Here is a 24,402-nt window from a genome sequence, read left to right as displayed (position 1 = left end):
ATAGGTCCTGGATGGCAGGAAGCTTGGTCCCAGTGATGTACTGGGCCGTACGCACTACCCTCTGTAGCGCCTTACGGTTTGATGCCGAGCAGTTGCCATACCAGGCGGTGATGCAACCGGTCAGGATGCTCTCGATTGTGCAGCTGTATAACTTTTTGAGGATCTGGGGACCCATGCCAAATCTTTTCAGTCTCCTGAGGGGGAAAAGGTGTTGTCGTGTCCTCTTCACGACTGTCTTGGTGTGTTTGGACCATGATAGTTTGTTGGTGATGTGTACACCAAGCAACTTGAAACTCTCGACCCACTCTACTACAGCCCCGTTGATGTTAATGGGGGCGTGTTCGGCCCACCTATTCCTGTAGTTCACTATCAGCTCCTTTGTCTTGCTCACATTGAGGGAGAGGTTGTTGTCCTGGCACCACACTGCCAGGTCTCTGACCTCCTCCCTATAGGCTGTCTCATCGTTGTCGGTGATCAGGCCTACCACTGTTGTGTCGTCAGCAAACTTAATGATGGTGTTGGAGTCGTGTTTGGCCACGCAGTCATAGGTGAACAGGGAGTACAGGAGGGGACTAAGCACGCACCCCTGAGGGGCCCCAGTGTTGAGGATCAGTGTGGCAGACGTGTTAAAGCCTACCCTTACCACCTGGGGTCGGCCCGTCAGAAAGTCCAGGATCCAGTTGCATAGGGAGGTGTTTAGTCCCAGGGTCCTTAGCTTAGTGATGAGCTTTGTGGGCACTATGAACACTGAGCTGTAGTCAATGAACAGCATTCTCACATAGGTGTTCCTTTTGTCCAGGTGGGAAAGGGCAGTGTGGAGTACGATTGAGATTGCGTCATCTGTGGATCTGTTGGGGAGATATGCGAATTGGAGTGGGTCTACGTTATCCAGGATGATGCTGTTGATGTGAGCCGTGACCAGCCTTTCAAAGCACTTCATGGCTACCGCCATGAGTGCTACGGGTCGGTAGTCATTTAGGCAGGTTACGTTCGCTTCCTTGGGCACAGGGACTATGGTGGTCTGCTTGAAACATGTAGGTATTACAGACTCGGTCAGGGAGAGGTTGAAAATGTCAGTGAAGACACTTGCCAGTTGGTCCGCGCATGCTTTGAGTACATGTCCTGGTAATCCGTCTGGCCCCGCGGCTTTGTGAATGTTGACCTGTTTAAAGGTCTTGCTCACATTGGCTACCGAGAGCGTTATCACACAGTTGTTAGGAACAGCTGATGCTCTCATGCATGCTTCAGTGTTGCTTGCCTCGAAGCGAGCATAAAAGGCATTTAGCTCATCTGGTAGGCTCGCGTCACTGGGCAGCTCGCGGCTGGGTTTCCCTTTGTAGTCTGTAATAGTTTTCAAGCCCTGCCACATCCGACGAGCTTCAGAGCCGGTGTAGTGGGATTCAATCTTAATCCTGTATTGACGCTTTGCCTGTTTGATGGTTCATCTGAGGGCATAGCGGGATTTCTTATAAGCGTCCGGATTAGTGTCCCACTCCTTGAAAGCGGCAGCTCTAGCCTTTAAATGAGGTGGAAACTGAGCTGCACTTCCTAACCTCCTGCCAAATGTATGACCATATTAGAGACACATATTTCCCTCAGATTACACAGATCCACAAAGATGCGGATGTTGCCTGTAATCCATGGCTTCTGGTTGGGATATGTACGTACGGTCACTGTGGGGACGACGTCGTCGATGCACTTATTGATGAAGCCGATGACTGAGGTGATATACTCCTCAATGCCATTGGATGAATCCCGGAAGACATTCCAGTCTGTGCTAGTGAAACAGTCCTGTAGCGTAGCATCCGCTTCATCTGACCACTTCCGTATTGAGCGAGTCACTGGTACTTCCTGCTTTTGTTTTTGCTTGTAAGCGGGAATCATGAGGATAGAATTATGGTCAGATTTGCCAAATGGAGGGCGAGGGAGAGCTTTGTATGCATCTCTGTGTGTGGAGTAAAGGTGGTCTAAAGTTTTTTTCCCTCTGGTTGCACATGGTAGAAATGAGGTAAAACGGATTTAAGTTTGCCTGCATTAAAGTCCCCAGCCACTAGGCGTGCCGCTTCTGGATGAGCATTTTCTTGTTTGTTTATGGCCTTATACAGCTCGTTGAGTGCGGTCTTAATGCCAGCATCAGTTTGTGGTGGTAAATAGATGGCTACGAAAAATATAGACGAGAACTCTCTTGTTAGATAGTGGGTCTACAGCTTATCATGAGGTACTCTACCTCAGGCGAGCAATACCTCAAGACTTCTTTAATATTAGACATTGCGCACCAGCTGTTATTGACAGATAGACACACACCCCCGGCCCTCGTCTTACCAGACATAGCTGTTCTGTCCTGCCGATGGAAAATCCCACCAGCTCTATACTTTCCGTCTCATCGTTCAGCCATGACTCAGTGAAATATAAGATATGACAGTTTTTAATGTCCCGTTGGTAGGATATTCTTGATCGTAGATCATCCATTTTCTACGTATTTTTATCACCCAAATGACAGGGATTTGGGCCTGGTCTCGAGAAAGCAGTATATCCTTCGCGTCGGACTCGTTAAAGAAAAGATCTTTGTCCAGTTCGAGGTGAGTAATCGCTGTTCTGATGTCCAGAAGTTATTTTCGGTCATAAGAGATGGTAGCAGCAACATTATGTACACAATAAGTTAAAAAATAAGTTACAAACAATGCGAAAAAAAAAAATAGAAAAAAAAAAGCACAGTTGGTTAGGAGCCCATAGAACGGCAGCCATCCCCTCCGGCACCATTCTGTTGTATTTGCAATGGTGTTTGTTCTTCACTGGTTGCCCTTTTCTTGTGGCAACAGGTCACAAATCTTGCTGTTGTGATGGCACACTGTGTTTATTCACCCAGTAGATACGGGAGTTTATCAAAATTGGATTTGTTTTCGAATTCTTTGTGGGTCTGAGGGAAATATGTGTCTCTAATATGTTCATATATTTAGCAGAAGATTAGGAAGTGCAGCTCAGTTTCCACCTCATTTTGGGGGAAATGTGCACATAGCATGTCTTCTCTTGAGAGCCAGGTCTGACTACGGCGACCTTTCTCAATAGCAAAGCTATGCTCACTGAGTCTGTACACAGTCAAAGCTTTCCTTAAGTTTGGGTCAGTCACAGTGGTCAGGTATTCTGCCACTGTGTGCTCTCTGTTTAGGGTCAAATAGCATTCTAGTTTGCTTTGTTTTTTTTTTATTCTTTCCAATGTGTCAAGTAATTCTCTTTTTGTTTTCTCATGATTTGGTTGGGTCTAATTGTGTTGCTTGCTTTCTCTCTCACTGTCTCACTCACTCTCTCTCTCTCTCTCTCTCTCTCGCTCTCTCTTTCTATCTCTCTGTCTATCATCTCTCTCTCTCTCTCTCTCTCTCTCTCTCTCTCTCTCTCTCTCTGTCTATCATCTATCCCCTCTCTCTCGCTCTCTCTCTCTGTCTATCCTCTCTCTCTCTCTCTCTCTCTCTCTCTCTCAATTCAAATTTCAATTTCAATTTAAGTGCTTTATTGGCATGGGAAACATATGTTAACATTGCCAAAGCAAGTGAAGTAGATAGTAAACAAAAGTGAAATAACAATAAGAATTAACAGTAAACAATACACTCAGAAGTTCCAAAAGAATAAAGACATTTCAAATGTCATATTATGTATATATACAGTGTTGTAACAATGTGCAAATAGTTATAGTACAAATGGGAAAATAAATAAACATGAATATGGGTTGTATTTACAGTGGTGTTTGTTCTTCTCTGGTTGCCATTTTCTTGTGGCAACAGGTCACAAATCTTGCTGCTGTGATGGCACACTGTGTTTTTTCACACAGTAGATATGGGAGTTTATCAAAATTGGGTTTGTTTTTCGAATTCTTTGTGGATCTGTGTAATCTTTGGGAAACATGTGTCTCTAATATGGTCATACATTTGGCAGGAGGTTAGGAAGTGCAGCTCAGTTTCCACCTCATTTTGTGGGCAGTGTACACATGGCCTGTCTTCTCTTGAGAGCCAGGTCTGCCTACGGCGGCCTTTCTCAATAGCAAGGCTATGCTCACTGAGTCTGTACATAGTCAAAGTTTTCCTTAAGTTTGGATCAGTCACAGTGGTCAGGTATTTTGCCACTGTGTACTCTCTGTTTAGGGCCAAATAACATTCTAGTTTGCTCAGTTTTTTTTTGTTAATTCTTTCCAATGTGTCAAGTAATTCTCTTTTTGTTTTCTCATGATTTTGTTGGGTCTAATTGTGTTGTTGTCCTGGGGCTGTGTAGGGTCTGTTTGTGTTTGTGAACAGAGCCCCAGGACCAGATTGCTTAGTTAATCTCTCTGTAGGTGATGGCTTTGATATGTGGTTATAGAATTTAACGGCTCTTTTCTGGATTTTGATAATTAGTGGGTATCGGCCTAATTCTGCTCTGCATGCATTATTTGGTGTTTTTAGTTGTGCACAGAGGATATTTTTGCAGAATTCTGCATGCAGTCTCAATTTGGTGTTAGTCCCATTTTGTGAATTATTGGTTGGAGAGCGGACCACAGACCTCACAACCATAAAGGGCAATGGGTTCTATAACTGATTCAAGTATTTTTAAGCCAGATCCTAATTGGTATGTCGAATTTTATATTCCTTTTGATGGCATAGAAGGACCTTGCCTTGTCTCTCAGATCGTTCACAGCTTTGTGGAAGTTACCTGTGACGGTGATGTTTAGGCCGAGGTATGTATAGTTTTTGTGTGCTCTAGGGCAACGGTGTCTAGATGGAATTTGTATTTGTGGTCCTGGCAACTGGACCTTTTGGAACACCATTATTTTTGTCTTACTGAGATTTACTGTCAGGGCACAGGTCTGACAGAATATGTGCAGAATATCTAGGTTCTGCTGTAGGCCCTCCTTGGTTGGTGACAGAAGCACAAGATCATCAGCAAACAGTAGACATTTTACTTCAGATTCTAGTAGGGTGATGCCGGGTTCTGCAGAGTGTTCCAAGCCAATTCGTTTATATATATGTTGAAGAGGGTGGGGCTTAAACTGCATCCCTGTTTCACCCCACGGCCCTATGGAAAGAAATTTGTGTTTTTGCCAATTTCAAACACACACATGTTGTTTGTGTACATGGATTTTATAACGTCGTATGTTTTTTCACCAACACCACTTTCCATCAATTTGTATAGCAGATCCTCATGCCAAATTGAGTCAAAATCTTTTTTGAAATCAACAAGGCTTGAGAAGACTTTGCCTTTGTTTTGGTTTGTTTATTTGCCAATTAGGGTGTGCAGGGTAAATACGTGGTCTGTTGTACAGTAATTTGGTAAAAAGCCAATTTGACATTTGCTCAATACATTGTTTTCACTGAGGAAATGAACTAGTCTGCTGTTAATGATAATGCAGAGGATTTTCCCAAGGTTGCTATTCCACGGTAGATATTGGGGTCAATTTGTCTCCACTTTTGTGGATTGGGGTGATCAGTCCTTGGTTCCAAATATTGGGGAAGATGCCAGAGCTAAGGATGATGTTAAAGTTTAAGTATAGCCAATTGGAATTTGTGGTCTGTATATTTTATAATTTCATTGAGGATACCATCAACACTACAGCCCTTTTTGGGTTGGAGGGTTTGTATTTTGTCCTGTACTTAAGCCAGTACATGTCCAGGCCCGTCTGAAGTTTGCTAGAGTGCATTTGAATGATCCAGAAGAGGATTGGGAGAATGTCATATGGTCAGATGAAACCAAAATAGAACTTTTTGGTAAAAACTCAACTCGTCGGGTTTGGAGGACAAAGAATGCTGATTTGCATCCAAAGATCACCATACCTACTGTGAAGCATGGGGGTGGAAACATCATGCTTTGGGGCTGTTTTTCTGCAAAGGGACCAGGACGACTGATCCGTGTAAAGGAAAGAATGAATGGGGCCATGTATCGTGACATTTTGAGTGAAAACCTCCTTCCATCAGCAAGGGCATTGAAGATGAAACGTGGCTGGGTCTTTCAGCATGACAATGATCCCAAACACACCGCCCAGGCAACGAAGGAGTGGCTTCGTAAGAAGCATTTCAAGGTCCTGGAGTGGCCTAGCCAGTCTCCAGATCTCAACCCCATAGAAAATCTTTGGAGGGAATTGAAAGTCCGTGTTGCCCAGCGACAGCCCCAAAACATCACTGCTCTAGAGGAGATCTGCATGGAGGAATGGGCCAAAATACCAGCAACAGTGTGTGAAAACCTTGTGAAGACTTACAGAAAACGTTTGACCTGTGTCATTGCCAACAAAGGGTATATAACAAAGTATTGAGAAACTTTTGTTATTGACCAAATACTTATTTTCCACCATAATTTGCAAATTAATTAATTAAAAATCCTACAATGTGATTTTCTGAATTTTTTTTTCCTCATTTTGTCTGTCATAGTTGATGTGTACCTATGATGAAAATTACAGGACTCTCTCATCTTTTTAAGTGGGAGAACTTGCACAATTGGTGGCTGACTAAATACTTTTTTCCCCCACTGTATATATATTTTTTTTTACAAAAAATAGTGTAAAGTGGTTGTCCCACTGGCTATCATAAGATGAATGCACCAATTTGTAAGTCGCTCTGGATAAGAGCGTCTGCTAAATGACAAATGTAAACACAAAAAAACATGATAAAATGCAAACCTTAGAATCAACTATTAAAGACACACTGGATTCTTCAATTACATTACAAGTTCTCCCACTTAAAAAGATGAGAGAGGCCTGTGATTTTCATCATAGGTACACGTCAACTATGACCGACAAATTGAGAAAAGAAATTCCAGAAAATCACATTGTAGGATTTTTTATGAATTTATTTGCAAATTATGGTGGCAAATAAGTATTTGGTCACCTACAAACAAGCAAGATTTCTGGCTCTCACAGACCTGTAACTTCTTCTTTAAGAGGCTCCTCTGTCCTCCACTCGTTACCTGTATTAATGGCACCTGTTTGAACTTGTTATCAGTGTAAAAGACACCTGTCCACAACCTCAAACAGTCACACTCCAAACTCCACTATGGCCAAGACCAAAGAGCTATCAAAGGACACCAGAAATAAAATGGTAGACCTGCACCAGGCTGGGAAGACTGAATCTGCAATAGGTAAGCAGCTTGGTTTGAAGAAATCAACTGTGGGAGCAATTATTAAGAAATGGAAGACATACAAGACCACTGATAATCTCCCTCGATCTGGGGCTCCACGCAAGATCTCACCCCGTGGGGTCAAAATGATCACAAGAACGGTGAGCAAAAATCCCAGAACCACACGGGGGGACCTAGTGAATGACCTGCAGAGAGCTGGGACCAAAGTAACAAAGCCTACCATCAGTAACACACTACGCCGCCAGGGACTCAAATCCTGCAGTGCGAGACGTGTCCCCCTGCTTAAGCCAGTACATGTCCAGGCCCGTCTGAAGTTTGCTAGAGTGCATTTGGATGATCCAGAAGAGGATTTGGAGAATGTCATATGGTCAGATGAAACCAAAATAGAACTTTTTGGTAAAAACTCAACTCGTCGTGTTTGGAGGCATCCAAAGAACACCATACCTACTGTGAAGCATGGGGGTGGAAACATCATGCTTTGGGGCTGTTTTTCTGCAAAGGGACCAGGACGACTGATCCGTGTAAAGGAAAGAATGAATGGGGCCATGTATCATGACATTTTGAGTGAAAACCTCCTTCCATCAGCAAGGGCATTGAAGATGAAACGTGGCTGGGTCTTTCAGCATGACAATGATCCAAACACACCGCCCGGGCAACGAAGGAGTGGCTTCGTAAGAAGCATTTCAAGGTCCTGGAGTGGCCTAGCCAGTCTCCAGATCTCAACCCCATAGAAAATCTTTGGAGGGAGTTGAAAGTCTGTGTTGCCCAGCGACAGCCCCAAAACATCACTGCTCTAGAGGAGATCTGCATGGAGGAATGGGCCAAAATACCAGCAACAGTGTGTGAAAACCTTGTGAAGACTTACAGAAAACGTTTGACCTGTGTCATTACCAACAAAGGGTATATAACAAAGTATTGAGAAACTTTTGTTATTGACCAAATACTTATTTTCCACCATAATTTGCAAATAAATTCATTAAAAATCCTACAATGTGATTTTCTGGATTTTTTTTTCTCATTTTGTCTGTCATAGTTGACGTGTACCTATGATGAAAATTACAGGCCTCTCTCATCTTATTAAGTGGGAGAACTTGCACAATTGGTGGCTGACTAAATACTTTTTTCCCCCACTGTATGTGCTTGTCTCACCTTGCTATCTTAAGATGATGTACTAACTGTACGTCTCTGGATAACGGTGTCTGATAAATGACTCAAATGTGTAGAGTGAGTACTTCAGCGCAGATGGACAGAATAGATAGACAGAACAGATGGACAGAACAGATGGACAGAACAGATGGACAGAACAGATGGACAGAACAGATGGACAGAACAGATGGACAGAATAGATGGACAGAACAGATGGACAGAATAGATGGACAGAATAGATGGACAGAACAGATGGACAGAACAGATGGACAGAACATATGGACAGAATAGATGGACAGAATAGATGGACAGAATAGATGGACAGAACAGATGGACAGAACAGATGGACAGAATAGATGGACAGAATAGATGGACAGAACATATGGACAGAATAGATGGACAGAATAGATGGACAGAATAGATGGACAGAATAGATGGACAGAATAGATGGACAGAACAGATGGACAGAACAGATGGACAGAACAGATGGACAGAATAGATGGACAGAACATATGGACAGAATAGATGGACAGAATAGATGGACAGAATAGATGGACAGAATAGATGGACAGAACAGATGGACAGAACAGATGGACAGAATAGAAGAACAGAATAGAATAGGGCTCAGAGAGAGGTTAATGTGATCAACACTACATGAACACACGTCATACTGGGACTACAAATCAGCCTTGGAAGAAAATAGTATTCCTGTCACACACTGTGTGTGTGGGTGTGTAGCAGCCACAAGCTTCCTTCACTCTCTCAAATGTGTTGGTGTAGGAAGATATCAAATATTTGATAGGAAAAGAAAGTGTAGTATTCTCCCCCACTCAACTATGTAATAATTTCATTTATATGTAATCAAGAGCTTGGGGACGTATTTGACTGAATAGACCTGCTGCTTTTCCTGTGTAGCCGAGGCCAAAGGTCCAACGGTCGGGCCAGTTGGCCAAAAATCTACTGGCCCGAACAGAATCTCTTCTGGCGCGGACATGGTGTAGTTCTTAAATGCATTGTGGTCATGCGGGGCCTATAGGTTGGCATGCTCTCTCTCTATATTCAGCTAATAATAGGCTACATTTGGTTATTATGAAATGTATTAAAGGGGCAGTGCAGTCAAAAATTTGATTTTCCTGTGTTTTATATATATACTGTATTTCCACACTGAGGTTGGAATAATATTGTGAAAATTAGGATAATGCAATTTTAGTATAGGAGCTGTTTGAACCACTGAAATTTCAGCTTATTTAGCTGGGTGTTTTTTTTTTGGTTAATAGACCAATAACAGAGAGTTTGCCCTCCTCTCTGATAATTACAGCTAGTTTTCAGGTTATACATTCCTCCCATTAGACTCCTCCCATTAGGTCCCTCACTCAGACCACTGCCAGACAGTCCTAGCAAAATACTTGGTTGAGAAATTGCATTTAGCTAAGAAGCTATTGTTGTTTCTTTTTGAACATTTTCATTGAAACAATCACAGTTAAGGTACTTAATTGTTACCCAGAAATAATTTGATATTGGGACAAAAACAGCTGCATTGGACCTTTTTTTAAAAGCTGTGTAATATATTTTAGCAATGGAAATCATTACTGTGTTCTTTAGAATTGCATTGTATTAATTATTGTTTTCTAAAGTAGGTCTATGTCATTTTGAGAATATATTTTTTTTACATCTCAAAATAGGACGCTGCCCCTTTTTGAAGACAGAAGTTCCAAAAGAGACATGGACCTGGCTACAGAAGGCTAGCCAAGACGAATGGTAGGTGTCTTTTTGTAGCTTTATTTTAGCAGACTAGTTTACGTTTGTAAATCACCTTCCCTAAAATAAGTATGCTCAGAGAGCAGATTGATGGGTGCTTCTTTTTCCACTGGACAGCTCTCGGGTGCTGTGTGGAGGCATCAACTCATGTACTGCTCGAGAAGTTGGGACTCGCAGGAGCGTGGTGGTGCTTGAATGAACGACCAATCATATTACTAAACTGTAATAACCTGTATTAATAAGTGAGGATATAAACTGTAATAACCTGTATTAATAAGTGAGGATATAAACTGTAATAACCTGTATTAATAAGTGAGGATATAAACTGTAATAACCTGTATTAATAAGTGAGTATAAACTGTAATAACCTGTATTAATAAGTGAGGATATAAGCTGTAATAACCGGTATTAATAATTTAGGATATAAGCTGTAATAACCTGTATTAATAATTGAGGATATAAGCTGTAATAACCTGTATTAATAATTGAGTATTTAAGCTGTAATAATCTGTATTAATAATTGAAGATATAAGCTGTAATAACCTGTATTAATAATTGAGGATATAAGCTGTAATAACCTGTATTAATAAGTGAGGATATAAGCTGTAATAACATTTATTAATAAGTGAGGATATAAGCTGTAATAACATGTATTAATAAGTGAGGATATAAGATGTAATAACCTGTATTAATAAGTGAGGATATAAGCTGTAATAACCTTTATTAATAATTGAGGATATAAGCTGTAATAACCTGTATTAATTATTGAGGATATAAGCTGTAATAACCTGTATTAATTATTGAGGATATAAGCTGTAATAACCTGTATTAATAAGTGAGGATATAAGCTGTAATAACCTTTATTAATAATTTAGGATATAAGCTGTAATAACCTGTATTAATTATTGAGGATATAAGCTGTAATAACCTGTATTAATTATTGAGGATATAAGCTGTAATAACCTGTATTAATAATAGAGGATATAAGCTGTAATAACCTGTATTAATAATTGAGGATATAAGCTGTAATAACCTGTATTAATTATTGAGGATATAAGCTGTAATAACCTGTATTAATTATTGAGGATATAAGCTGTAATAACCTGTATTAATTATTGAGGATATAAGCTGTAATAACCTGTATTAATAATTGAGGATATAAACTGTAATAACCTGTATTAATAAGTGAGGATATAAACTGTAATAACCTGTATTAATAAGTGAGGATATAAACTGTAATAACCTGTATTAATAAGTGAGGATATAAACTGTAATAACCTGTATCAATAAGTGAGGATATAAGCTGTAATAACCTGTATTAATAAGTGAGGATATAAACTGTAATAACCTGTATCAATAAGTGAGGATATAAGCTGTAATAACCTTTATTAATAATTGAGGATATAAGCTGTAATAACCTGTATTAATTATTGAGGATATAAGCTGTAATAACCTGTATTAATTATTGAGGATATAAGCTGTAATAACCTGTATTAATAAGTGAGGATATAAGCTGTAATAACCTTTATTAATAATTTAGGATATAAGCTGTAATAACCTGTATTAATTATTGAGGATATAAGCTGTAATAACCTGTATTAATTATTGAGGATATAAGCTGTAATAACCTGTATTAATAATAGAGGATATAAGCTGTAATAACCTGTATTAATAATTGAGGATATAAGCTGTAATAACCTGTATTAATTATTGAGGATATAAGCTGTAATAACCTGTATTAATTATTGAGGATATAAGCTGTAATAACCTGTATTAATTATTGAGGATATAAGCTGTAATAACCTGTATTAATAATTGAGGATATAAACTGTAATAACCTGTATTAATAAGTGAGGATATAAACTGTAATAACCTGTATTAATAAGTGAGGATATAAACTGTAATAACCTGTATTAATAAGTGAGGATATAAACTGTAATAACCTGTATTAATAAGTGAGGATATAAACTGTAATAACCTGTATTAATAAGTGAGGATATAAACTGTAATAACCTGTATCAATAAGTGAGGATATAAGCTGTAATAACCTGTATCAATAAGTGAGGATATAAACTGTAATAACCTGTATTAATAAGTGAGGATATAAACTGTAATAACCTGTATTAATAAGTAAGGATATAAACTGTAATAACCTGTATTAATAAGTGAGGATATAAGCTGTAATAACCTGTATTAATAAGTGAGTATATAAACTGTAATAACCTGTATTAATAAGTGATGATATAAACTGTAATAACCTGTACTAATAAGTGAGGATATAAACTGTAATAACCTGTATTAATAAGTGAGGATATAAGCTGTAATAACCTGTATTAATAAGTGACGATATAAACTGTAATAACCTGTATTAATAATTGAGGATATAAACTTTAATAACCTGTATTAATAAGTGAGGATTTAAACTGTAATAACCTGTATTAATAAGAGTTTGTATTCAATTGTGTATTCTTTTTTTTTCTCCCTCCCTGTTTGTCGGTTACCACGGAAACAGGCTTGGTGCTGTATTGTTTAACAGGTATTATTCTACAGTGGCTCCGCTCCTCCCCGTGAGTGTCTTCCTGTCCTCTCTTTCCTCTTCATCGTCCTCCTCTCCCATCACCAGATCGTTCTCTTTCTTTACCCAACTGTTATTCATTCTGAATCTCTCTCTCTCTCCCTGTCAGTCTGCTGTCCACCATCAGCCACCTGGTTCTAGATGAGATTCATGAGAGGAACCTTCACTCTGACGTTCTGCTCATCATCGTTAAAGACCTGCTACGAGTCCGACAGGACCTCAAGGTCATCCTCATGAGTGCCACGCTCAACGCTGAGAAGTTCTCCAAATACTTTGGTACGCAATGACAAAGTGTGGATTCAGTGTGTGTTTTGTTATAGCAGAAGGTGCAATGGAGTTTGAAAATCTAAAATGGAAATTGGGAATGACCATTGAAATAAAGTCAGTATATTCCTCACACTGCCCCCTCCACTCTTTCTCCCTCCCTCTCTCCCTCTCTATCTCTCCATGTCTCTCTTCAGATAACTGTCCTATGATCCACATCCCGGGGATGACCTTCCCAGTTCAATAATTCCTACTGGAGTATGTGTTGGAGATGATTAGGTGAGTTCCTACTGGAGGATGTGTTGGAGATGATTAGGTGAGTTCCTACTGGAGGATGTGTTGGAGATGATTAGGTGAGTTCCTACTGGAGGATGTGTTGGAGATGATTAGGTGAGTTCCTACTGGAGGATGTGTTGGAGATGATTAGGTGAGTTCCTACTGGAGGATGTGTTGGAGATGATTAGGTGAGTTCCTACTGGAGGATGTGTTGGTGATGATTAGGTGAGTTCCTACTGGAGGATGTGTTGGAGATTATTAGGTGATGTCCCACTGTACAAACTAGGATATATCCACTAGCCTCAAGCCTAAATGAATGGGGAAGATTAGCACCTTCTAATCCGGTGTCCTTAGACTTTTGGCTGAACTGTTTGTGTGTGTGTGTCCATGCCCGTCCCCAGAAGGAGGAGCGGAGGCCCAGGTGGAAGAGGGGTTTCATGCAGGATCACAACTCCCAACCGGAGAAGGAGTAGAAAGAGACAGAGTACAAGGAGAGCTGGCCCTGCTACGCCCTGCTATGTGAGTTACTGAGAGGAGGAGAGCTGGCCCTGCTACGTTCTGCTATGTGAGTTACTGAGGGGAGGAGAGCTGGCCCTGCTACGTTCTGCTATGTGAGTTACTGAGGGGAGGAGAGCTGGCCCTGCTACGTTCTGCTACATGAGTTACTGAGGGGAGGAGAGCTGGCCCTGCTACGTTCTGCTATGTGAGTTACTGAGAGGAGGAGAGCTGGCCCTGCTACGTTCTGCTATGTGAGTTACTGAGGGGAGGAGAGCTGGCCCTGCTACGTTCTGCTATGTGAGTTACTGAGGGGAGGAGAGCTGGCCCTGCTACGTTCTGCTATGTGAGTTACTGAGGGGAGGAGAGCTGGCCCTGCTACACCCTGCTATGTGAGTTACTGAGGGGAGGAGAGCTGGCCCTGCTACACCCTGCTATGTGAGTTACTGAGAGGAGGAGAGCTGGCCCTGCTACGTTCTGCTACATGAGTTACTGAGGGGGGAGGAGAGCTGGCCCTGCTACGTTCTGCTATGTGAGTTACTGAGGGGAGGAGAGCTGGCCCTGCTACACCCTGCTATGTGAGTTACTGAGGGGAGGAGAGCTGGCCCTGCTACGTTCTGCTACATGAGTTACTGAGGGGGGAGGAGAGCTGGCCCTGCTACGTTCTGCTATGTGAGTTACTGAGGGGGGAGGAGAGCTGGCCCTGCTACGTTCTGCTATGTGAGTTACTGAGGGGAGGAGAGCTGGCCCTGCTACACCCCAACTCTACGAGTCAAGTGAGTTACGGGGAGGGGGGAGGGGGGAGGGGGTCTGATGGCACAATCTCATGATGAATCTCCAGTGGTTTAAATAAAGAGATTAATTTCTCCCACCAGTGCCTCTCTAACTTATCATGCTTTTAGTTTAATAGACATCCATTATATTATTCTGATAGGACAATGACAATGCTGTTGAGAGGATTGTCAAAGCTGTCTAACAAATGAAATATTTAATTTAATAAATGACAATTGTTTTTGGTTCTTTATCATTGCCGACAGTATTACTGTCTCATTCATTGATTGATTAGTCTGTATGTCTTCCTGTTTGTGTCTGTTCCTGTCTGTGATTGGTGACTCCGCGTGTGTGTCTCATTGTGATTGGCAGATACTCTGACAGCACCATAGATGTGTTTGAGATGATGGACGATGATGATAAGATTGACCTGGAGCTCATTGTGCTGCTGATAGGACACATCGTGCTGAGCCAGGAAGTGAGTTTTAACTTTGCCTTGGTGTGGAGTAGAGCCCAACCAATGTTTTTTTGGGTCTGATACCGATTCAATAATGACATCATGAGAATGGCAGCAAGTGTTCAGATAAGCATGAGGTTCAATTTTTTCATCCTATTTATTAAATATTAATTATCAGTGGAATTATCGGCCAATACTGATATGGCAGTAAAAGGACAATATCGCCCAATAATATCGGTGAACCGATATATCGGTCAGGCTCAGTCCCACTGCTGTTTTGGTGTTGACTGTTGATAGGGTGAAATACAACATGAGTCAGTGCAAAGTTCAATACATATCTTTATTGTCCCATTGAGAATTTACAATAATAGAACATACAATATATATATTACAACATGGGACCATTATCCAGTAGCAGTGTTTGATAACATGGAGACTTGAAGAAGGGCTGTGTGGTTGAAACATGGAGAGGAGAAGTAAAGAGAGGAGAAGAGATGTAAAGACAGAAGAGACGTAAAAAGAGAAGAAGAGATGTAAAGAGAGGAGAAGAGACGTAAAGAGAGGAAAAGAGACGTAAAGAGAGAAGGAGAGACGAGACGTAAAGAGAGAAGTAGAGACGTAAAGAGAGGAGTAGAGAGAAGAGAAGTAAAGAGAAGAGACGTAAAGAGAGGAGAAGAGACGTAAAGAGAGAAGGAGAGACGAGACGTAAAGAGAGAAGTAGAGACGTAAAGAGAGGAGTAGAGAGAAGAGAAGTAAAGAGAAGAGACGTAAAGAGAGGAGTAGAGACGTAAAGAGACGTAAAGAGAGAAGGAGAGACGAGACGTAAAGAGAGAAGTAAAGAGAAGAGACATAAAGAGAGGAGTAAAGAGAAGAGACGTAAAGAGAGGAGTAGAGACGTAAAGAGAGAAGTAAAGAGAAGAGATGTAAAGAGAGGAGAAGTAAAGAGAAGAGACGTAAAGAGAGGAGTAAAGAGAAGAGACGTAAAGAGAGGAGTAGAGACGTAAAGAGAGAAGTAAAGAGAAGAGACGTAAAGAGAGGAGAAGTAAAGAGAAGAGACGTAAAGAGAGGAGAAGTAAAGAGAAGAGACGTAAAGAGAGAAGTAAAGAGAAGAGACGTAAAGAGAGAAGTAAAGAGAAGAGACGTAAAGAGAAGAGTAAAGAGAAGAGACATAAAGAGAGGAGTAAAGAGAAGAGACGTAAAGAGAGGAGTAGAGACGTAAAGAGAGAAGTAAAGAGAAGAGACGTAAAGAGAGGAGAAGTAAAGAGAAGAGACGTAAAGAGAGAAGTAAAGAGAAGAGACGTAAAGAGAGGAGAAGTAAAGAGAAGAGACGTAAAGAGAGGAGTAAAGAGAAGAGACGTAAAGAGAGGAGAAGTAAAGAGAAGAGACGTAAAGAGAGGAGTAAAGAGAAGTGACTTAAAGAGAGAAGTAAAGAGAAGAGACGTAAAGAGAGGAGTAAAGAGAAGAGACGTAAAGAGAGGAGTAAAGAGAAGAGAAGTAAAGAGAAGAGAGAATAGTTTCTCTTTACTGTAATGCCTAGAGGTTTGGGCTATAGGTCCATTTGAAATTCAGCAACCCTACCTCTGTCAGCTACCGTGACTCTGAAGGGAGCCAGCCGGCTGATTGGTCGTGACATTGTCAGAGAGCTGAGAGGAAAATAAGTAGATTGGCCATGACAGGGTTCTTAGTTGGGGCTAGGGGCCGGCTGTCAGGGTTCTGACCGTGGTGATTGGTTAATTAAGACATTCGCCCCGGTGATTAAACACCCATGGGGACGACATCACAGACCATAATTAATGGAGAGAGAGAGAGAGAGAGAGAGAGAGAGAGAGAGAGAGAGAGAGAGAGAGGTGGTCAAAACCATTCATCTTGGGGGGAGCAGGGTTCTAAAATGCAATCATTTTATTTATTTTTTTGCAGATTAGCTAAAAAATAAGTGCAACTTGACAAATGATCCAATGGGATTATGATAATAATACAAAAGGGGAGGTGAAAAAACATTAGTTTGCACCCTCTATTTTAATTTTCTCCATGGCAAGGCGACCAAGTGATGGGACGTCACTAGTTTCCAAAGCCACAAAGTCATAACCCTCGCCTATTTTTTACATTTTTTCTTCTTAAAGATGGATTTTAAATCTAAGTACTGGTGTGGGAGTTTAAGAAAACAATTCCTTTCTACAGTGACAACACATTCAGGAAGTGTCATTTCTTTGGTGGAAAAACAATGAACGATACAAAGCTAAATAGATGTAAACACTCAGTTTGATCTATTTTTCCATGTTTCATGTTGTTAGTCTGTATGTCCCATTGACCCATTCATAAATATCCACCCTTTTAGGCGAAATTATAGAGAAAATTAACCAAATGTAAAACATTTTAAATATGTTTGATAGAGAAGTTAAAATCATGTTCAAGTGTTCATTATCCTAGCTAAATCTTGCTCACTCACAGAGTTGTGGCTAATTTAGGCTCTAAATGTCCACTGTGTTAGGATTATGCACCTAACAGGTTGGAAAATGTACCTAACAGGTTAAAATGCACCTAACAGGTTAAAATGCACCTGCAAAAAAGTAAGCGCTTGACCAATGTAACAACAAAAAAAGTAAAACATGTCCTTTTTCTATTAGAATATGTTTTTTTAAAAATCTAAATATATTGTTTTTCCCTCCAAAAGTTATGAGATCCAAAAGGCACTGGACAGTAGAAATGAAATGTAGAAATGACCCAATCGGCTATTTTACAGACTGTGTGTGTGTGTGTGTCATGGCGTATTCCCTGAATCATGTGTCCCTCCTGGGTCTGTGTGGTTGAGGTTTAGGATGAATTAGCATTAATCAGAGAGCTCTGGGAACAACGGCCCCTGAAGCTGCTCCATCACGACACTATCTCCATTCAGTCAGCTCAGGTGATGAACCCTGAAGCTTCTCCATCACATCAGTCATACCACCTCAAAAAGCACAAGAAATAAGATTGACACCCACCATCTGATTGTTCTTAAATCATTTCTGTAGTTAGAAACCGATAAGATTAGCATTCCTGAAACATTCTTTTGTTGAATAATTTAATCTCAAATTGGCCATTTTAATTTATAGGATTCATATAATCTTCAATAAATATAGTACCTAACATCCGAGCTGCTGCTTGGAGTATTGCTTCTTCATCATATGTAATTAATAACCTGTGAATCTGGTGGAGTTTTTTCCCCTGTTCAGAGAGACTAGCCATTGAAGTCGCTTGCATTTACCATAAATGAGTGTGAAAGTACAACGTTTTGCCCACTAGATGCCACTGTTTCTGCTACTGCCACCACACCCTTTAATCGATTTTACTGGTGTCTTGTGTTTATTAAATGGATCACATTTTATTTGCAACTTTGGGTAGAAAACCAATAGCTTTTACTCATGATATGAAAAAAAATGGTGTGGTCATCGTCACAATTCAAGCCAGTTCTCCATGAAAACAATTGAGTTTGTCCTTCTCTTAGACTTAATTTGTCACCAGGAAACGACCCGTCTGTGTGTGTTTTATTCCCTTAAAAAAAGGTCTGGATTAGTTCAACCATTCCTGCCGAACGAGCACAGTTCTAATGGTTTCAATGTCATGTTCTTTAATGGTCTTCAATGGTTAAAGTACCAAACACACACTGCATAGTGTTTTGTAATGGTATTGGGCTGGGTTGGGTTTAATAGTAAATGTCACTAATCACACTACATATAGAGATGTTTTCTAATAATAATAATAATAATAATAATAATAATAATACGACTGCCATGCAATGGTTTTTAATTCTACTATTTTATTAGAGTTGTCACAACATTTTAGTCACTAGCCCATTTCTCTATCAAATTTTGGGCTTGTAGGAAAAGTCTTTATATGATAATTGCACCATACGGATAGCCCTGTCAGAAACCTGCCATTTGTTGGACTATTCAAGGAGAGTTGGGTTGAAGCATTAGGTTGCTAAGAGAAGGACAAACTAAATTGCTTTCATGGAGGACTGGCTTGACCACACAACTGACCACACAATTTATTTTCATCATGAGTAAAAGCTATTGGTTTTCTACCCAAAGTTGCAAAGAAAGTGTTGTGATCCATTTAATAAACACAAGAGACCAGCAAAATGGATAAAAGGGTGTGGTGGCAGTCGCAGGAACAGTGGCATCTAGTGGGCAAAACATGGTACTTTCACACTCATTTATGGTAAATAATGGCTAATTTCTCGAAACAAAAAAAAACAAAAACATTCACAGGAAATACATTATAAAGGATGAAGACGCAATACTCCAAACCACATCTTTATACTACTCAAACATAGAGAACTGATACTGTATACTGGTTGTTGGGTTGGGATTGGTGTGGGGGGTCCGTGGGTGGCTTTTGAGCATTTTGTCTTACTCAAATGTTAGAAATAATTACGGTTCAAATCAGATGTTAGGTACTATCTTTATTGAAGATTATATGAATCCTATAAATTCAAATGGCCAATTTGGCTGCAATCAATTAGCTTAATTTCTCAGAGATCAAATTACATTTGAACAAAATAATGTTTCAGGAATGCTAATCTAATCTGTTTCTAAGTACAGAAACGCTTTGAGAACCATCTGAGATGGTGGGTGTCATGGCTTGGCCTCTCACTGTCTCCTTTCTGTCCACTCCGGTACCAGATTCTGTTCACAAATCATAATAATGGGCTACTTTTCATGAATTCAACAGGATCATAATGACATCGCCCCAAACCCTGATGCTAACACGACTACCCTAGACACACGCCAACTAAGCAAACTACCTACCTGTACACTTTTAGGCTGCGTTTACACAGGCAGCCCAATTCTGATCTTTTGCCCAATTATTGGCAAAAGAGCTGATCTGATTGGTCAAGAGACCAATTAGTGAATAAATATCAGAATTGGGCTGCCTGTGTAAACGCAGCCTAACTAATGCTAACACCACCGTTGAATCTAAAGCTAAACTAATGCTAACATGGGCACTATTCTCCTCTGAACCCATTAACCAGCTTAGTGTGGATTGTGGTTAGCTCAGCTTTGTCTCTGGGTGGCTCTGGGTTTTTAGGTGACTGATTACCTTTTCGTTCCCTTTTGAGCAAATTAGGCTTTTATTCATTCCAAAACGCTTATGTTGTGTAATTAGCTCATTTGACTGTGTAGTCAGTGTGCAGCAGGCTTTGTGTGGTTACTCCGAGCAAAGGGAGAGAGAGCTTTTGTCTGCCCCTGGCTTGGCTGAGATGACAAAGTGGGAATGTTTGTGAAAATGGTAGGATTCAGGTCCTGTTAGTTTACTAAGGACCTGTCTGTTCGTTTCTGACTGAAAAAGCTGTGATGTGTGTTGCCTGAGCGTGTTGAAATCGAAATCAAATCAAATCAAATCAAGATGTATTGGTCACAGGGAGGGAGACAGAGGGAGACGGAGGGAGGTGAAAGGAGGGAGGCGTAGGGAGGTGAAAGGAGGGAGGGAGACGGAAGGAGGTGAAAGAAGGGAAGGAGAGGGAAGGATGTGAAAGGAGGAAGGGAGATGGTTGGAGATGGAGGGAGGAGGTGAAAGTAATCAAATCAAATTTTATTGGTCACATATGTAGCAGATGTTATTGCAGGTGTAGCGACATGCTTGTGTTCCGAGCTCCAACAATGCAGTAGTATCTAACAATTCACAACAATACACACAAATCTAAAAGTAAAAGAATGGAATTAAGAAATATATAAATATTAGGACGAGCAATGTCGGAGTGGCATTGACTAAAATACAGTACAATATAATACAGTATATACATTTGAGATGAGTAAAGCAGTATGTAAACATTATTAAAGTGACTAGTGTTCCATTATTAAAGTGGCCAGTGTTTCCATGTCTATGTATATAGGGCAGCAGCCTCTAAGGTGCAGGATTGAGTAACCGGGTGGTAGCCGGCTAGTGAATGTGACTAAGTTCAGGTCAGGGTACTGGGTGGAGGTCGGCTAGTGATGGCTATTTAACAGTCTGATGGCCTTGAGATAGAAGCTGTTTTTCAGTCTTTCAGTCCCAGCTATGATGCACCTGTACTGACCTGGTCTTCTGGATGATAGCGGGGTGAACAGGCTGTGGCTCGGGTGGTTGATGTCCTTGATGATGTTTTTGGCCTTCCTGTGACATCGGGTGCTGTAGGTGTCCTGGAGGGCAGGCAGTGTGCCCCCGGTGATGCGTTGGGCAGACCACACCACCCTCTGGAGACCCCTGCGGTTGCGGGTGGTGCAGTTGCCGAACCAGGCGGTGATACAGCCCGACAGGATGCTCTCAATTGTGCATCTGTAAACGTTTGTGAGGGTCTTAGGGGCCAAGCCAAATTTCTTCAGCCTCCTGAGGTTGAAGAGGTGCTGTTGCGCCTTCTTCACCACACTGTCTGTGTGGGTGGACCATTTCAGATTGTCAGTGATGTGTACTCCGAGGAACTTGAAACTTTTTACATTCTCCACTGTGGTCCCGTCGATGTGGATAGGGGCGTGCTCCCTCTGCTGTTTCCTGAAGTCCACGATCAGCTCCTTCGTTTTGTTTTGATGTTGAGGGAGAGGTTATTTTCCTGGCACCACTCTGCCAGGGCCCTCACCACCTCCCTGTAGGCTGTCTCGTCATTGTTGGTAATCAGCCCTACTACTGTTGTGTCATCTGCAAACTTGGTGATTGAGTTGGAGGCGTGCTTGGCCATGCAGTCATGGGTGAACAGGGAGTACAGGAGGGGGCTAAGCACGCACCCTTGTGGGGCCCCTGTGTTGAGGATTAGCATAGTGGAGGTGTTGTTTCCTACCTACACTACCTGGGGGCGGCCCATCAGGAAGTCCAGGACCCAGTTGCACTGGGCGGGGTTGAGACCCAGGGCACCAAGCTTAAATGATGAGCTTTGAGGGTACTATGGTGTTGAATGCTGAGCTATAGTCTATGAACAGCATTCTTACATAGGTATTCCTTTTGTCCAGATGGGATACATCAAGGTGCAGTGTGATGGCGATTGCATCGTCTGTTGATCTATTGGGGCGGTAAGCAAATTGAAGTGGGTCTAGGGTGACAGGTAAGGTAGAGGTGATATGATCCTTAACTAGCCTCTCAAAGCACTTCATGACGACAGAATGAGTGCTACGGGCCGATAGTCATTTAGTTCAATCACTTTCTTGGGTTCAGGAACAATGGTGGACATCTTGAAGCAAGTGGGGACAGCAGACTGGGATAGGGAGAGATTTTATATGTCCTTAAACACTCCAGCCAGCTGGTCTGTGCATACTCTGAGGACGCGGCAAGGGATGTCGTCTGGGCCGGCACTGTGTTATCGTCAAAGCGAGCGAAGATGGTGTTTAGATTGTCCAGGAGCAAGACGTCGGTGTCCGCAACATGGCTGGTTTTCCCTTTGTAATCCGTGATTGTCTGTAGACCCTGTCACATACGTCTCGTGTCTGAGCCGTTGAATTGCGACTCCACTTTTTCTCTGTACTGACGTTTGGCCTGTTTGATTGCCTTACAGAGGGAATAACTACACTGTTTGTATTCAACCATATTCCCAGTCACCTTGCCATGGTTAAATGCAATGCTTCGCACTTTCAGTTTTGTGCGAATGCTGCCATCTATCCACAGTTTCTGGTTTGGGTAGGTTTTAATAGTCACAGTGGGAACAAAATCCCCTATGAACTCAGTCACCGTGTCCGTGTACAGGTCAATGTTATTCTCAGAGGATACCCGGAACATATCCCAGTCCGCGTGATCAAAACAATCTTGAAGCATGGATTCCGATTGGTCAGACCAGCGTCGAATAGACCTTAGCATGTGTGTTACCTTAATGATATGTGTGTGTTGCCTGAGTGTGTGCTGATACGTGTGTTACCTGTCCTTGTGTTCCAGGAAGGAGCCATCTTGGTGTTCCTGCCAGGTTGGGACAATATCAGTGGCCTCAACGACCTCCTGATGACCCAGCAGATGTTCAATCAGGTATGGACTCAGAAACACTCCTTTCTCCCAGAGCAGAACATGAATAACCCAGGGAGTGAGGCTGTCTGTTCTGACTGGAGTTCAAAAAGCCCTCTCCAGGAGTCAGGAAGATTGTCATTGCCACTAGTATCGCTGAGACCAGTTGTGTATGTGTCCTTTTGTTTGTGTATCAGCCTCTGTTAGGGTGTGTGTGTGTGTGTGTGTTTTGACTTTTTTTAAATACAGAAACTTCATACTATTATCACACACGCTAAGTGTACAAAACACCCCCTCAGAACAGTGTCAAGTCGTCGGGGCCTGGACTCTACAAGGTGTCGAAAGCGTTCCACAGGTATGCTGGCCCCATGTTGACTCCAATGCTTCCCACAGTTGAGTCAAGTTGGCTGGATGTCCTTTGGGTGGTGGACCATTCTTGACACACACGGGAAACTGTTGAGCGTGAAAAACCCAGCAGTGGTGTAGTTCTTGACACACTCAAACCGGTGCACCTGGCACCTACTACCATACCCTGTTCAAAGGCTCTTAAATCTTTTGTCTTGCCCATTCACCCTCTGAATGGCACACATACACAATCCATGTCTCAATTGTCTCAAGGCTTAAAAATCCTTATTTAACCTGTCTCCTCCCCTTCATCTACACTGATTGAAGTGGATTTAACAAGTGACATCAATAAGGGGTGATGGCGCTCACCTGGATTCACCTGGTCAGTCTGATGTTTTGTACACTCAGTGTATACTCTATATACACACACTACACTGACACACACACAAAACCCACACACATTCACTTGCACTACATACGCACACACATATAACCGACACCACACACGCACACACTTTCACACTCATAATTTGCTGCTGCTACTCTGTTCTTTATTTTGCTCTTATTATTATCTATCCTGATGCCTAGTCACTTTACCCTGCCTTCATGTACATATCTACCTCAAATACCTTATTATTATCTATCCTGATGCCTAGTCACTTTACCCTGCCTTCATGTACATATCTACCTCAAATACCTTATTATTATCTATCCTGATGCTTAGTCACTTTACCCTGCCTTCATGTACATATCTACCTCAAATATCTTATTATTATCTATGCTGATGCTTAGTCACTTTACCCTGCCTTCAAGTACATATATACCTCAAATATCTTATTATTATCTATCCTGATGCCTGGTCACTTTACCCTGCCTTCAAGTACATATGTACCTCAAATATCTTATTATTATCTATCCTGATGCCTGGTCACTTTACCCTGCCTTCAAGTACATATCTACCTCAAATATCTAATTATTATCTATCCTGATGCCTGATCACTTTACCCTGCCTTCAAGTACATATCTACCTCAAATATCTTATTATTATCTATCCTGATGCCTGGTCACTTTACCCTGCCTTCATGTACATATCTACCTCAAATATCTTATTATTATCTATCCTGATGCTTAGTCACTTTACCCTGCCTTCATGTACATATCTACCTCAAATATCTTATTATTATCTATCCTGATGCCTAGTCACTTTACCCTACCTTCATGTACATATCAAGCCACCGGCGTCTGACAACTTGGATGGAAAATTACTAAGGATAATAGCAGATTATAT

At 41.3% G+C, this 24,402-nt stretch overlaps 1 pseudogene across 1 annotated transcript in view; it reads left to right on the top strand.

Annotated features, from left to right (window-relative positions):
- LOC311106255 (ATP-dependent DNA/RNA helicase DHX36-like) overlaps positions 1–24,402 on the top strand; it is a 61,684-nt pseudogene that overhangs the window by 8,358 nt on the left and 28,924 nt on the right. Inside the window, exons 3-8 of the transcript in view lie at positions 12,509–12,563; positions 12,681–12,847; positions 13,033–13,114; positions 13,500–13,634; positions 14,750–14,855; positions 22,707–22,943. The product of the transcript in view is annotated as an ATP-dependent DNA/RNA helicase DHX36-like (transcript). The remainder of the gene's footprint in view (positions 1–12,508; positions 12,564–12,680; positions 12,848–13,032; positions 13,115–13,499; positions 13,635–14,749; positions 14,856–22,706; positions 22,944–24,402) is intronic.

Source organism: Coregonus lavaretus, assembly GCF_964263955.1.
Source record: "Coregonus lavaretus genome assembly, chromosome: 30".
Taxonomy (NCBI): domain Eukaryota; kingdom Metazoa; phylum Chordata; class Actinopteri; order Salmoniformes; family Salmonidae; genus Coregonus; species Coregonus lavaretus.
Note: the sequence above shows the minus strand (reverse complement) of the source record. Positions and strands in the feature narration are given on the sequence as shown.